General features: G+C 34.1%; 1 protein-coding gene across 1 annotated transcript in view; it reads right to left on the bottom strand.

The window, feature by feature from the left end:
- Positions 1 to 8,150, bottom strand: part of LOC120414139 (uncharacterized) — an 87,244-nt gene extending 79,094 nt beyond the window's left edge. Inside the window, exon 1 of the mRNA XM_052710183.1 lies at positions 8,147 to 8,150. The gene's annotated coding sequence lies outside the window, so the exon portion shown is untranslated. The remainder of the gene's footprint in view (positions 1 to 8,146) is intronic.
- Between the last annotated feature and the right edge of the window lie 7,873 nt (positions 8,151 to 16,023).

Raw genomic sequence — 16,023 nt, 5'->3', positions numbered from 1 at the left:
CTGATCAAATCGGCTACTGCTTCTTCAAATTGCGCGCGCGCGCGTCTTGATTTCAGGGGTCATCCACGTGTGGCGTAGAAACGCGTGGGATTAAAGTTCGCTCCTCAAACTTTGGACGCGTCCGAGAAAGCGGACTCGCGTCGGCCGCCTCAGCACTAGGCCGGCAGAAAACGTGCTACGTCAGCTAGGGACGTGCTTCTTCCACAAGTGCAAAAAGGAACGGACTCACCGAAAGATGATCTTGTTGCTGCTGTTGTTCTCTGCTGCTTGTGGCTGGTTGCTCAGCTCAGGGACGACACGTGGCCGTCAGCTGATGAACAGCTGACCGGAATGCGCGGGACTCGGCCTTACGGGGTGGCTCGGGCCGGTTCAGACGTTTCCCGGTTCCGCGGCTGTCAGTGTTCGGCAACCGGACAGGAAGCTCCGGCCTTAGGGTTGACTCCGGCCGGGACTAACGAACTCCGCTGTCCTCGTGTGGTGGTTCAGGGACCCTCCCTTCTTCACCGGGGCGATGTGGTGACGGATCGCCGCCTAGCGTGCGCTCACGCTCTTCGTCCTCGTGCTTCGCCTGGTGACGTGCGGTGACAACGAGAAGTGCGGTGTGCGGGGAACTTCGTCTCCGTTTTCCTCTGCTGCTTCTGCTGCTCGTGTGTTCGCGCTGCTGCTGGGCTGGTGCTGCTGCGGAATGGTTAGCGCTGTTGCTAACGGGCGGCCTTCTGTTCGAAGAAACTTTATGAGCACATGCACGGTACTCTATTGAGCACTTTACCTTCTAGCTCCTGATCGCACACTTCTAATCACTTTAGCTAGCGCACACACAAAATTACTAAACGGGAAACTAATGAAAGGACATTTAATTAGTTAACAAAAATGGAACACGTCACTATACTAAATTACATTTTGTAACAAAAATCCAAAAAGAAGTCGTGATACAAAACGCGCACTTCCACTCTCGTTGATAGCTGGGGACAAAGTGAACGAGCCCTGGAGTCCTCAGAATAGGGAAGGTCGCAACGGACGCTCAAGCGGTTTGACCGGAATTACGTCATTCCTTGAGATGCTCTCTGGGTAACTGCGTGCGACAGAAGTAGCGAACTCCCCATCCCTTTTTAGCAACTGTGTTCTCGGGTCTAGCTGTGGTGTTCTCTCACTGAGGTAGTTCAAGATCGGCTCATCTCTCTCAAGAGTCTCTCTCCGGGTCTTAAGGCAATCGGTCCAAAACAGGTTGAGTTACCGTGGTGAATACAACAGAAGTATTTTACAGAAGAGTGCAAGCGGAGCTTGACTCGTGGATTTTATTGCAAAATGTAAATAAATAACATTAAACATTGAAACAAATAAATAAATAATTTTGCCAAACAGGCCAACTGTTACAAAATATTACCCCTTCCGAGATGTTATATTACCATGATTATTTTACATTCTAACATTGAAAATTTGTCCGACAGTTCTTGAGATATCGTTATCTAAGTATTTAATGCATTGTAGATGACACTCAGAAAACATTCTTGGGGGACATCCATACACCACGTGGACACATTAGGAGTGTTAGCTCTGGTGGTTATTTTTTTGTATAAACCCGAGCAGACGGAAATAACTTGGGAATATTATTTTTTGATATTTGAAAATACTAGGCCAATAACATTTTTTGTTATTTATAACAAGATTTGTTATTCATAGTTATGATTTTTTTGTTATTGGGTTGTTATTGTAATAACAAAATAATAACATTTTTAGTTATTCTTCGAACAAATCTTTGTAATTATTTTTTGTTGTTTAAAACAACTAAACCGATCAACTTCCTACCCCATCCCATCTACCATGTCCTTAGCCCAAATTCCACCCCCCACCCCCTTCCCTCTTTCTTCCCCTCCTTAAAAAATAATAATTACTTGCCAAATTCACACTTACACACCCAACCTAAACTCATTCAGAGCGTTTGGTACGGTATGTCCACGCATCCTTCCTCCCTTGTTGATTCTGGGAAATGTGATCCGTTCTCAGAATCTGTCTCTGCGGTTAATGCAACGTAGTAGGCCTGGCCGCTTTAATGTTTTGCAATACATGTTCGGGGTTACTCGGATGTAATGCAATCATTAATACTGACAAGAAAGGATTTGGGGCGTAATCTAACCACAAGTTCTTCCAGGATGCTTTCTTCGGACTGGCTGCGCTTGTGTTCGATTAGATTAGATTAGATTAGATTTAACAACTAATCCGATCATCCCAATAACAGTTGGCGGTATTCATCCATAACAAGAAATGTTATTCCAAAGTTGTTTTGGATTTCAACCAATATCAGACCAATAACAAATTTTGTTATAATAACATAAATTGTTATTTATCCCTTATGTAAAAATGGGTTTTTTAAGAAGATCCCATATTAATTTCTGTTATTTTAACAGTATTTGTTATTTAAATGGCATGAATTTTGTTATTACCGTCTGCCCGGGAAGTATAAACAAATGTCCTGGTGGGGCCAAAGGGGGTCTCAAATTTTCAGAAAAGTGTCCACGTGGTTTATGGATGGCCCTTTGTTTTGTGTATCTCAGCAACCTTAAGTCCATCATCAATGTTTTTAAAGTAATTTTTTAGAAAATTATCTGATCCATTTGAAAATAAAGTCATATGATGGTCAAGCTTTATCATGATTTTTAAAAGGTAAAAAACACTTGATTTATAAACCATCACTTTAAACTGGATATTATTAAATATTTTGTTTTACCAAAATGCCAGAGAATTTATTTTTAATATAAGATTCGTTCTCTTACGTTTTGGAAATTTCAGATATTTTTTATAATGAAATTTGAATAATTGATTGCTACCTAGGCCATTACAATTTTTTTTGTTTCTTGGTTCTGCTCGGGCGTTGAGAATAAGCTTAATTTTAGAAAATAATTATTAAAAAAATCAAATAATAATAGTTTATGAACAAATCTGTTTCCGGTTTGTGTTCCCAAAATTTAAAATTTATTTAAAAAAAATGTGCCAAAATACAATAAATAAACGTTATGCAATTTGTTTTGAAAATTTTACAATCGAATGCATAAGTTTTTTTCAAAGATAACCTAAAATTTAGACAATCATTAAGCTGCCCATGTTCGCATAAATGTCCCATATGAAAAAACAGCATGCTGAGAAAAACGCATTTGAAGTTTGTCCCACACATAAGGCTACGTGTTAAGTTTTCGCGAAAAAACTGGATTTCCTCCTGATTTCTAGAAGAAAGCACTGCACTATGGGCCATCTCCATACAAACAGGCGGCCAAATTATTTTTTTGCTTTTTAAATGTTTTTTTGATACAAATTTAGGTAATTGTATGGTATTGAAATGATATACGTCGATTTTTATGACTTTTCATGTTTTTCAATAGTTGATTGTTTATAATAAATAGTCTTTTCATACATTTGCAAGTGAAACAGAATTGCATATATATTATATTGCAAGTTTATATTATTAAATTATGGATAAGCTCCCACCCCACTTTAAGGACACAACCCCTCCCTCCTCTTTCTTTCACCCCCCCCCCCCTCTCCTCCTCCCCACCAACAAATTTTTGTTAAGCGTAATAAATTCATTTTAAGTCAAATATTTATTATTTCCTGTTGTGAGTTACGGAAATTGCTTTCCGTATAATTGATCGACGCCACCAACATCGTCAGCATACCCGACAACAGTAACCCAAACTGCGAACAAAGCTAAACTTCGTTTACCTCGCCGCGTTTCAAGCAAGTAACTCGATTAATGCTCACTAAGCAAAACCGCAGTACCTCATGTGTGAGGTTCTGGGGGACTTTTCGACGACAATAAAATCAGAACGTTTCGGACCGTCAAACTCAACACTTTGGAGTAATTAATTTAGAGAAAATCACCCTTGCATAATGGGACCTTTATAACTTGTGTGTTTCTTTTTGTGAGTCCATGCCGTATAACTTGAGACCACCCCCCCCCCTCCCACCCTTATGGACATAAATTGCGAATATTTTAATTATTAAATCAAATAACAGAAAAATTAATTTTATCCACAATATTAAATATGAAGTAAAACGATAAAATACAAACCATATTCTTAAAATTCATTTGATTATAGAGTTTGTGACAGCTTCAGGATATGTTAATAGTAGTTTATGCAACAAGTTGCAAAAAGAAGTTTTTTTCAACACGAGTCGTACATTTATCCAACGAGGTTTACCGAGTTGGATAAATACGATGAGTGCTGAAAAAAACAAGTTTTGGAACGAGTTGCTTACAACATTTTTTGCAATTCCGAAAAACGCTTTTTGAATGGAATTTTATGTCAATTATTCATGTGTTAAGTAAACTCACCGTTCAAAACAAACAAATATTGAAAAATGTTACTTTTCGATACTAGTGCTGAAAAGTTCAACTTTTCAGCACCCATTTCAGTGCTGAAAAGTTGAACTTTTCAGCACTGGTGTTGAAAGGTATTAATTTTCCATTTTGTTATTTTTGGTAGGGAAAAGTAGGCCGTTTCGTTGCTCCAGAAGGACAGGAAAAGTTGACAGTTTCACAGCGGGATTGCAAAAAGGTACTTTTTATGATGTTTTGTACTAACCAACATAGAACTTAAATGTGGATCAGTTTCATGGATTGATCGCAGAAATTCATCATGCTAAGTCAATATTATACGAATACCTTATTTTGACTAAGGTACTCAATTTTAAATGTAGGCAACAGAAAATTCCAATAAAGTCATTTCGAACTTCTTGAAACCAGGTATTGATTTTTGAAGCGACGATGCCCACGAAGTAGGTAGCAAAGCAAGTGAAATAAACGGGCGCATATGTAGATTGCAGCAAATTTTGATAAAACGTAAATGTTAAAATGGCATATCTCCGAAAACGCAAAAAATCGCAGGCTGGAAATTTCAGCAATGTTAGATTATAATCCAATCTTTCAAGTGATCTTAGTTTCATTTTTAGCATCGGTTAGCAAAAAATGTACTCGATTAACAAACACAAAAAAATATGATTTGTCAAAACAATGCTCCAATTTTTCGATGAAAACTTCAGTTTTTGGTTTGGAAACAACATTTTATCTATTAATAGTTTCAAAGCTTATCTCATTACCTTTCCAACGATGTATATTTGTCCTAATAAAACATTTAAAATGGCTGAGCTATGTTAAAATTAAACAATCAGCCTTTTTTACGAAAAACGCTTGTTTTTTACTCCATTTTTTGACTTTCAGCTTGCGTATCTCCGTAATGAACAAACTTAGAGCTTTGAAAATTTGGATTTTTCTTAGTTAGAATGTTTACTTTCGAGAAAAAAATACCAAAAAATATTTGGAGAAGGTCACTTTTTTGAAACTTGGCCACCCAATGTACCATAGTGCACTGGATGTTATAGGCTTTTCTGAAAGAGCACACGATTTTGAACCAAACTGCATCATTAACTCAAAAACGATGAAAATTCATATGGGACATTTATGCGATTATGGGCAGTAAGCTGCTCATTGATCTTTTTGGGATACTTTGAATAGATTGGATGAAGACAAAAACTTGAAATGCCATTTACTGTCCTCAGGGATGCCATTGAGTCTGGGGGTGAAATTGAGTCATACAAAAATTCTGAAATTTGTGTGCCTTATCTCACCACTGTGATGACGGTCCATTTGTTTTATTGAAATTTTGAAAAATCTCGTTATTTTGATTTCATTTTGAATTTTTAAACATTATACTGTTTTTATGTTCAGTATTGAAAATATTGAACGCATTCTATTAGGGGTCGTGCATAAACCACGTGGTCTCCTTAGGGGGGGGGGAGGGGGTCCGAAATCCGACCGAAAAAAACCATGAAAAGCCATGGGGGGGAGGGGGGGGGGTCGACGGCTGACCACGTGGCCTTTAAAAAAAATCTTTTTTAAAAAAAACAAAAAAAAAACGCGCTTTAAATTTACTTATATGCATACATTTTTTGTTACACCTCAAAACCATATAATTATTGTGTTTAAAATTATTACTTATATTTCAATGTCATAATATTTTCCAATTCAATATTGAATTATATATTTTGGCAGATTCATATCAATACTTTGAGCCTGTAATTGAATGTACACTTTTTAATACTCATGTAACTACGTTTTGCAAAAGTTTAAAAGCTGTTAAAAAATAAAGTGACAGTATCCAAAGTTAATATACCCTAAAAAATGCGTACCAAAATGCTAACACAATTGCATTTTTTTGTTGATGGTATCAAGTAGCTAAAAATGTGCTTGCAAATTTGCATTGAAAGTAGATGTAGTCTTCGATAGTTCTATTTTGGAACAACTTAAAAAATAAATATTGCTGACAATTTTATAAGATTTTCATAACAAGGCAAAAAACTAAATATGTATTATAAATGAAGTGTCTAAAAATGATTCTCTGTGAAAAAAAAAAATAATCAAAATCTCAGATCTTAGCTAATTACCGTAGCTGGTCCTATAAGTGATCGAAGAATCTTAATCGAAAGATTTCCTTTTGACACTTAAAACAAACTCAAGATATCTTGTATCTCCTCTCTCATGCAATATTTTTTAAGTACAAAGAAACTAAAAACCCCAATTTCAGGATTATCGCGCAAAATTTCAGTTTCACTACTTCATTTGCAAGTGAAACGTCTAACATTAAAAAATAACCAGTAACGAAAAAACGAACGATACATACTTTAAGATTCACCAAAAAATTTGATGAACATTTTGGTCTAAAATATATTCCTTATTTCATGGGTTACACAATTCGGATTGTTATATTACATAACATTTCATAAAATACACGATTACTATCCATCGTCAAAGTTGTAGGTATTTTTTTTAGTTTTTTTATGTTAAAAGGGACCATCTCTTGAGCCAAAGAGAAACATGGGCAAACATATTAGGTTTTTAGAGAAAAAAACGAGCTTCAAGCAAACATTATTTTTATTTCTCAATTAATTTAAAGTTTGAAAAATAGGGGCCTTTCCTGAAAATATTAGTTTTTCTTTAAGCTGAGAAAATATACTATACCCTCAACTTCATATTTGAGATAAAACCACTCAAATGTATAGAAACATTAAAATAATAACTAAAAAGTTTTAAAGAGTCACTTAATTTTCAAATGCCGATATCAATTTGTGAAATAAATTTCAATTCAATGCCGTCAAGATCAACATAAATAAAATTCATTAAAAAAGATGGAACGGTACTTTCAACTCGCTTGAAAAATTATCTTATTTAATATTTTTTTGTATTTATTTTGAGGTAATATCTCCAACCAAAAGTTGGATCAAAAATTTTAAATCGTAGATAATTGCCTATTTAAACAACTGAAAAAAATGTAAAATAAATTCCAAATTTTAGTTCAATCTTTTTTAAATTTATCAAAACACGTAGTCGATAGCAAAATCAATTTAAAGTAAGAGTAAGACTTAAACAATTTGGATGGCCATGACTAAAAGAATGATTTTTAGCGCGTTGTCTACAACTTTTCCAAAGACACGAAATCGATTTTCGAGCAATTCTATACAAAATCGGTCTTTATTCTTAAATTTTAATTTTTTGATTTTTTTAATCCGTCTGAAACCTTTTTTTGGTGCCCAAGCTTTTTTGCATCATTAGTTTGTCCATATAGTTTTCCATACAAATTTGGCAGCAATGAAAATTAAAAAATCTGTATCTTTAGAAGAAATTTTTGGTCGATTTGGTGTCTTCGGCAAAGTTATAGTTATGGATAAGGACTACACTGAAAAAAATGATAAATGATAATTTACTTTGCTGATTTTTAATTTCACTTTTTGTCACTAATACATGATTTGCAAAAAAACGCTATTTTTATTTTTTTTAAATTTTGCCAATTTTTCAGAAATTTTCAGAACGGGCAAAAAATTGTTGTTTGAGTTATGAATTTTTGAATCAATACTGATTAAAAAAAATCGAAATATTGACCGCAACTTTATTTCAATTTTATTTTTCGATGTAAAATCAAATTTGCAATCTAAAAGTACCTTAGTGAAATTTTTATAAAGTGCACCGTTTTTAAGTTATAGCTATTTTTAGGTAACTTTTTTAAAAAAAATAAGTTGCAGTTATTAATTTAAAAAAAATTAGTGCCCCAGTTTGCCTAATTTCGAAAAAAAAAATATTTTTGATATGCTGAGAAAATTCTTTGTTGCTTTGTTTCTAAGATATTGCCATGCAAAGAATTTAAAACAGAAAAATGGATGTTTACTACCCAAACAACCCATAATTTTCTTATGTCGATATCTCAGCAACTAATGGTGCAATTTTCAATGTTTATAAAAAAAACTTTCGTGAAATTTTCCGATCTTTTCGAAATCAATATTTTCAAAAAAAAAATTAAGACTAAAATTTCAAAAGGTCGTAATATTGAATGTTTGTCCCTGTGTCTGATTCTTGTATGGAGAAAAAAAATGAACAGATCGACTTTTTTGGACACACTGAATCATTGGAATCAATCATGCTTAATTAAAAAGAAAAGTTGCTTTAGTTTGGATTTTTATGAATGTTTGGAATAAAATAAATATTAACTAGGAGCTTTCATAACTAGATATTTTCCTTAAAATAAAATGAAAATATTTTTTTCTTGAAACAAAACTTTTCTATTTAGTTAATTTCAATTTTAAGAAAATATTTTAAAGCGCATTTAAATTAAATCATGAATGCTGTTTATAAATCAAAATAGCTTTAATTCTTAAAGCATATTTATTCTGGATGCAATTAATTGCACTGCAATTCCATAATTTTGAATACATATGTTTTACTAAGTTGCTTGTTTTGTTGAGAGTATTTTTTACTTTCTGTACCATTTCAATAAATTGTTATACTGTTATTATTTACCTTAAACTTTGTGATATCATACTTTTTTCACACTTTTAAGTGAATTTCTGTTTTTTTATATATTATCAAATTGGTTTTAATGGTGTTACAGCACCTACACAAATTAAAATGTTTTCTGTTTGACCCAATGTCACCCCCTCTAAAGGGTGAGTTTTAGTTAATTTTAAAACGATTGGCATTTATGAACGGTGTGATTATACTAGCCATATTCTGGGAAAATGTTGGTAAATTCAGGAGCATTCCCCAACAATATTTATTTCGATATAATTTGAAATGTTTTTATTGAGTTAAAATAACAACAGTCCCGGGCGGAAAGTGAGTTGGTGGATATAACTTCGAACTATCTTGGCCTGTTTATTCGCATCTTGCTGTAAACACTTCGAGTTATGACGACTTTTGAAACCGACTGCGTATCATGGAAAGTATATTCCATGATCATACTGCATTATCTACAGTTGATATTGAGCTGTTAGTGGTAGTTTTTTTAGACTTAGCAAAAATTTCGAAAATTTTATTTTTTCCAAAATTTTACCCGAACATCATGAAATGATTATTTTGACTTTATTTCAAATTTATACTGGACTTAGCAAAATTTGCAGTCACTGACAGAATTTTCAATTTCCGACACTTCGAATAATCTTCATGAGCTGATATTTTAAAGCTTGATTTTATTTATGCTGGACTTTGAAATTTTTGCGTATATTTTTTAATTCTTTACTTTTTACAGGAAAAGCATTTTTTTGGGACTTAGAACATTTTCGGGAGTTTGGAAACATGATAAATTATTTTGATGTTAATTTTTGCTTTGAACCAAAATTTCGGAAAAATCGACGAAATTACAGAAATTTTTTGTCCGATTTTTACAAAAACATCAGTTTGTTCCTAAAATAATGTCCCTAACAAAACTTCTTCATTGAAATTTTGAAATTCGAAAGTTGGTTTTTAATAATTATTGATATACCCCCTACAAAAATCGTTCCGGCACTTAGAAAATTTACGGGATCCGTATCACGACAAGATTTTTGGTAGAATTTATTTGATTTCTTGGACTTAACAAATTTTGGCTTTTGGCCAGTAAAATTTCGGAAATATCGTCGAAATTACAGGAAATTTTCGTCTGATTTTTACAAAAACATCAGTTTGTTCCTAAAATAATGTCCCTAACAAAACGTCTTCATTGAAATTTTGAAATTCGAAAGTTGGTTTTTAATAATTATTGATATACCCCCTACAAAAATCGTTCCGGCACTTAGAAAATTTACGGGATCAGTATCACGATAAGATTTTTGGCAGATTTTTTTTATATTTTCAGGACTTTGCGAAATTTTTGCTCAGACCAGTTGAATATTTTTCAACATTTTTAAAAATTATTTTGATAAGAAACATTACCAGGCTTTTTGGAATTTTACTGTGGATTTTTGGACTTATGCAATTTTAGGAATATTTTCATAAACTTTTATTTTTAATTTAAAAAAATGGAATATAGAGACTTTGGATTTTTCGTGATTTGGAAAATTATTATGACATTTTGGCAATTCAACACTTTCTCCACAATTTTTTAATGAGTTTTTAAAGTAAAATAATGTTTCAACTTTGAAAAATCTTGTTTTGATGTAAGTGCGTATATTCCTGCAATATTACTCATATTTGTGAAGAGGAAGAAGGGGGGAGGGGGGGGAGGGGGTCTGAATTGTGGTGGGGTGCAATAAAAACCAATAAAATTATTTTTGGGATCAAAATCTACTTTATGAACTTGATATGATTTTTGGAAGATTTCAGTTGTTTGCTACTATAAACTCAACTTGATGTGGCATTGTTGGTCAAATAAACTCAACAAGATTTTTCGCAGATACGCCTCGAACAATTTATGTTCGTGGCCATGTTCGGTTATCTCTTAACCATACCCTGGGGTGAACTTGACTTGTTCGTGTTTTTACGAACATGGGTAGATTTTTCCAAGATGCAACTTTCTGCCCGGGGTAATATCGTTTTTTGACCAAAAGTCACCACCACTGACAGTACATCATTTGTGGATAAACATTTTTGAAATCTATACTTATTTTGTTTTTTTTTTTAAGATTTTTCACCTGGGAGGAAAAAGCCACGTGGTCATATAGGGGGGGGGGGGGTTTGGCGTGAAACCACGAAAAACCATGAGGGGGGAGGGGGGGGGTCAAAAATTCTCCAAAAAAAGGCCACGTGGTTTATGCACGACCCCTTATTTCCATGCGTCCTTTTTTTTAAACCCCTTTATTCAATCACCACTGATGCAGTCATAATTGAATCCGGCTACTCGCATAAAATCCATTACCCGATCCGGACATGACACCGTCGACGCGCCGGTCTGCCGGTCATGCAGGGGGTGTCTGGCAAAAAATCGACTCCCCACCATCTCTGTGATGGTTTCAAATTAGAGTGTACGTTGCACGGTCATCATTGGGGATGAAACTTCAAAGTGACTCGGATAGGCTCTCCGATGTCTGCGCTAGTGGAAATTGAGTGGATTTGGGGTGCAATTAATTGTGCAATAATACGATTGTCTCGCTTCTTTTGATGGGGCGGTGTGTACTTTGTACTTCAAATGGAATCCTTTTGTCGTTCAGTTGGCAGAACTGAAACTTGCTCTCGAAACCAAAGTTTGAAGCAAACCACGCACTACGTACTGGTTTCTGGCTTGAACGAGATATTTCACTCAACTGATTTGTGAGCTACTTGACCATGCTAAACCACCACTTGATCCTGAGAATGTGGAAAGTGGTTTTCCGACACTCTTGCGGCCAGTTAGAGAGACGATACTGGTTATGCAAACCAGGCTGCAAAATCAACTTACCGTGCAATGGTGCGACTTTTGCTGTAGGAAGTTTTCAGTTTCGGTGAGCATATTGCTTTTTATGACTATGGAGCTACCAAACCAAACCACTAAACTGAATGGTAACCCAATCTGCACAAAAAGAAAACGAATCCGTGGCATTTGCTCTTTCGACCTGGCCCCAACAAACCAACGACGCTGCTGAATGATGATGGCAGCGGGCAAAGACCACCGACGAGGACGTTACATCTTTTAAGGGATTTTCTAATTTTTGCCTGCCACATTGCCGTCCGACCATCTTTGTTTCACGTAACACGTTGACCGTCTTTGGGGTATTCGAGGGTGTAATGTGGGTCGACCGGAAGAAGGCCCCGGCAAAGTTATGAGAGAGGATGGTTCGTTAGGAAGCATTCTGCTGGTTGGATGGTAAACAGGCCTCACATCACAGTGGTGGAAGTGGACTGAGCCGGAAAACAACACTTTGGAACAAGCCATGAAGAAGCAATCAACACACATACGGGCTCCAGCGGTGGGGGTGTGAATATGAAAGGGTTGTTTTATGTTGAAATGAGATGGCTGGGAGCTTTCAATTTTTGGGTCCTACTGTAGGTCGATTGGGGTTTATTTTTCGGAAGGATGTGTGAACTTTGTTGATCGTTGGCTTGAGAATAGTTTGGATCATGGAATGGTTGGGGTTTAGATACTTAACATGGAACATATTTCAGGGAAACATTGTAATTGTGATATGCCTTGGTATAATCATGACTGTTGTCAACCAGTTACCAGTTACCAGTTTAATTTATCACTTTCTTCATAAAATTTTCTTAAAAATGTAACAATAATAGTTTTTTAATACTTTTCAAAGCAGGTTTGAAAATTTCATCCGTTTTTGAATTAATTAAAAGAAAAAAAATCATTAAACTACTTTTGGGTAATTCTCTACCAACTCACACAAAATCGAAGAAAGTTGCCCCGACCCCTCATCGATTTGCGTGAAACTTTGTCCTAAGGGGTAACTTTTGTCTCTGATCACGAATTCGAGGTCCATTTTTTAATATCTCGTGACGGAGGGGCGGTACAACCCCATTCATTTTTGAACCTGCGAAAAAAGAGGTGTTATTAAATAATTTGCAGCCGGAAACGGTGATGAGATGGAAATTTGGTGTCAAAAGTACTTTTAATGTAAATTAGACGCCCGATTTTATGGCGTACTTAAAATTCAGAAAAATAAAATATTTTTTCATCGAAAAACACAATTCTTTTGAAACTCAGCCATTTTCCGTTACTCAACTGTAAAAAATGTTGGAACTTGTCAATTCAAGTAGATTTTGTGTATTTGGTTCCTTTGCGGAGTTATTTTTTAGAGTGTAATAATGTTTCACAAAGTTTTGGAGCAGACAATAACAAAAATATTGATTTATAAACATAAAGGGTTTGCTTGAAATCATCACGAGCTATCGCGATTTTACGAAAAAAAAAGTCAAGGGTATTCGCGACAGACACTCTAAAAAAAAACCTGCAAAGTTACACAAAACACGAAATCAAAAAAATTAAAAAATTATCCTTCTGGGTTATTGCAGATTTGAAAAATACAGAACATTTTTCATATAATGACATGGTCCATAAAAAATTACAGTCGAGTATCGAAAAATTGCCGAATTTTTGAAACTTTTTTTGAATTTTTTCGATGAAAAATCCTTCATATTTTTAGAATTTCGAGCACGCCATCAAATCGGGCGTAAAATTTTACATAAAATTGGCTTTGATACCAAATTTTTCCAAGCATCATCATTTCTGGCTGCAAATTATTGAAAAACACGTCTTTTTCGAACGCTCAAAAATTGAAGGAGGCGTACCGCCTCTCCGTCAAGATTCTGTCAAGATTTTTGAGGAACTATTGAAAAATTTCTATTTTCAAAACTAGTGGATGAACTTTGTGTGGCCTATCCCAGTACATGTTTTAAAAATAATAATCTTGAGAAAACTTCAACAGTTGAAAAATATTACAAAATTTAAATCCTATTAATGTCATTTTGGTTTACGGTAATTGAAAAGTCGGCAATTTTTTTCCGTTTAACTTTTTTTTATATAGTCTTCATTAATACTAGGGCGTCCAATTTTCCCGGGTTTTGAATTTCCCGGGAAACAGGAAAAATATTTTTGAAATTCCGGGAATTCCCGGGGAAATTTTTGTAGCAGTCATAAAGTCTATGTTTCAAAAATATTTTAAATGGTTTCAAGCTTAAAATTAAAGAATTATCTCCATAATAATAATAATTGGTGACAATCTACACTTCAATAAGCAAGGACGACAGTTATCAAATAACTTAAAAGAAATTAAAAATGTAGGCTTTTGTAATTAAATTGTTCTTAAATCTAAGAGTTATTACAGAGATTTCAAAAAAATCTTTAGAAATAAAATGCTACCGATCAATTATTTTATATAAAACATATTTTACAAATTATCTTCAAGTTACTTCCACCAACTAGGGAAAATCAGAACTACAGGCTGAAAAGGTACAGGAGATTTCAGAGCAATAAATTTGGAAATCAGTGTAGGGGAGCTGGGGGTAAGACGGCCACCCCACTGTTTTAAAAAGTATACTAATGAATATTACTAAAATGTTCAGCAATACTGTTCCTCATGCTAAATAATGCATATGGAGTCACCTTTGCCAGAAATATTGTTTGAAATAGTATAAAAATGGCTCAAAATAAACAAATAATTTTTTCATGAATAACATCTTAGGCATTTTTGTTGAATAACAATATGTTTTTCTGTCTTCAAATATTTTTTCATGTTAAATTGAAGTTTTCCTTAGATTATGTCCCACGAAAAAGTTCAAAAAATGCGATGAACTGATTACAAAAAAAAGTTTAAAAAAATTATTTATTTGGGGGCAAGACGGCCACCTCCTCCGGGGGTAAGACGGCAACCCGTAATTTGTAGATTTTATTTGATATAGGTTATATTTTTGACGGTTTTGACTATTAAGACATATTTGTAGTGAAGGAAAAGCATTTTCAATAAAACTATCCATTTTTAATCAAAATGCTGTTAACTACCGTTTCGACAACATTCTTTACTGTGATATAACAAAACTCAATGAATAGTATGAAATCCTATCAAACTTTTCATGAAAATCGCTAATTTAATATTGTTTACATAATTTTGATTTACTTATTCTAATCGAAATACACAAACTATTTTTTTGTATCAAATTGTGTTTGTTTTGTAGTAAAAAATCATAGTTTTCATAAAATGTGGTCGCAATAATATGAAATTCACTGAGCCAAAATATGAAAATTTTAAAACAGCATTTTTCTTCACATTTGAAACCTGATTTTTTTCAACCAAAATAGTTCAGAGAAGTCTGTTGAACCAACCATGTAGGTGTTTGGGTGGATTTAGCAAAGTTTTTAAGTTAATTTATAGCATTGGCCATCTTACCCTACATGGGTGGCCGTCTTACCCCGCGTATTTCATATATAAATACGATTTCAATTATTTTTTTAAAATTGCTGAAAAGTATTGAAAATTGGTTTTTAGACCAACTAATTTATGTAATTTCTATAATGGACTAGTAGTAGAACAATATGTACGTAATTTGAGATCAAAATAATCTGTTGTGTAAATTTTATTAGACTTCTCCCTGAGGGTGGCCGTCTTACCCCCATCTCCCCTACTTATTATTTTGATTCCGGTGTTTGATGAAAAATAATTTAAGATTATATTTTTTTTCTAATTTTAAATCCTAAATATAAATAAAATACTCAGTCTATTAAAAAAAACATTTAGTTAAAAGAAAATATTCAATGCGCCAGGCATTTTGCGGATCTGTGAACTAAAATTTAAACCATTTTCTCTCATAAGCCAAATTATAGCTGATTAATGCCGAATACAAATTACAATGCTTTAAAAATCAGATTATGAAAATTCGCGGGATTCGAGAATTCCCGGTTTTGGAAAAATCCCGGGATTTTTGTCTCGGGAATTCCCGGTTTGGACGCACATTCATACCGACAACTTTGCCAAAAACGTCAGATTGATCAGCAAATACGTTCAAAAGATACAGATATTCGAATATTTACGTAGCATTTTTGTATAGACAGCTGCCAAAATTTTATGGATACCCTTTGATTCGATTCCTCAGGCAAAAATAAGAATCTGTGCCAATTTTGAACCAAATCGGTTAAGGTTAAGGGGTCGCTCTTTATGGTTGAAGTTTATATGGGAAAAATCGCAAAAATATGTGCAGAAAATCATTTTTTTTTTTGCCAGATGGAGCGGATCTCGCGTAAAATTGTCCAAATGAGAGATTCTTTTAGAAAATTCCATTCCCCACAACTTTGTCCAATGGTGCAAAACGATCCG

The sequence above is a fragment of the Culex pipiens genome, chromosome 3 (genome assembly GCF_016801865.2).
Source record: "Culex pipiens pallens isolate TS chromosome 3, TS_CPP_V2, whole genome shotgun sequence".
Taxonomy (NCBI): domain Eukaryota; kingdom Metazoa; phylum Arthropoda; class Insecta; order Diptera; family Culicidae; genus Culex; species Culex pipiens.
The sequence above is the reverse complement of the archived record's forward strand: the minus strand, read 5'-3'. Positions and strand labels throughout refer to the sequence as shown.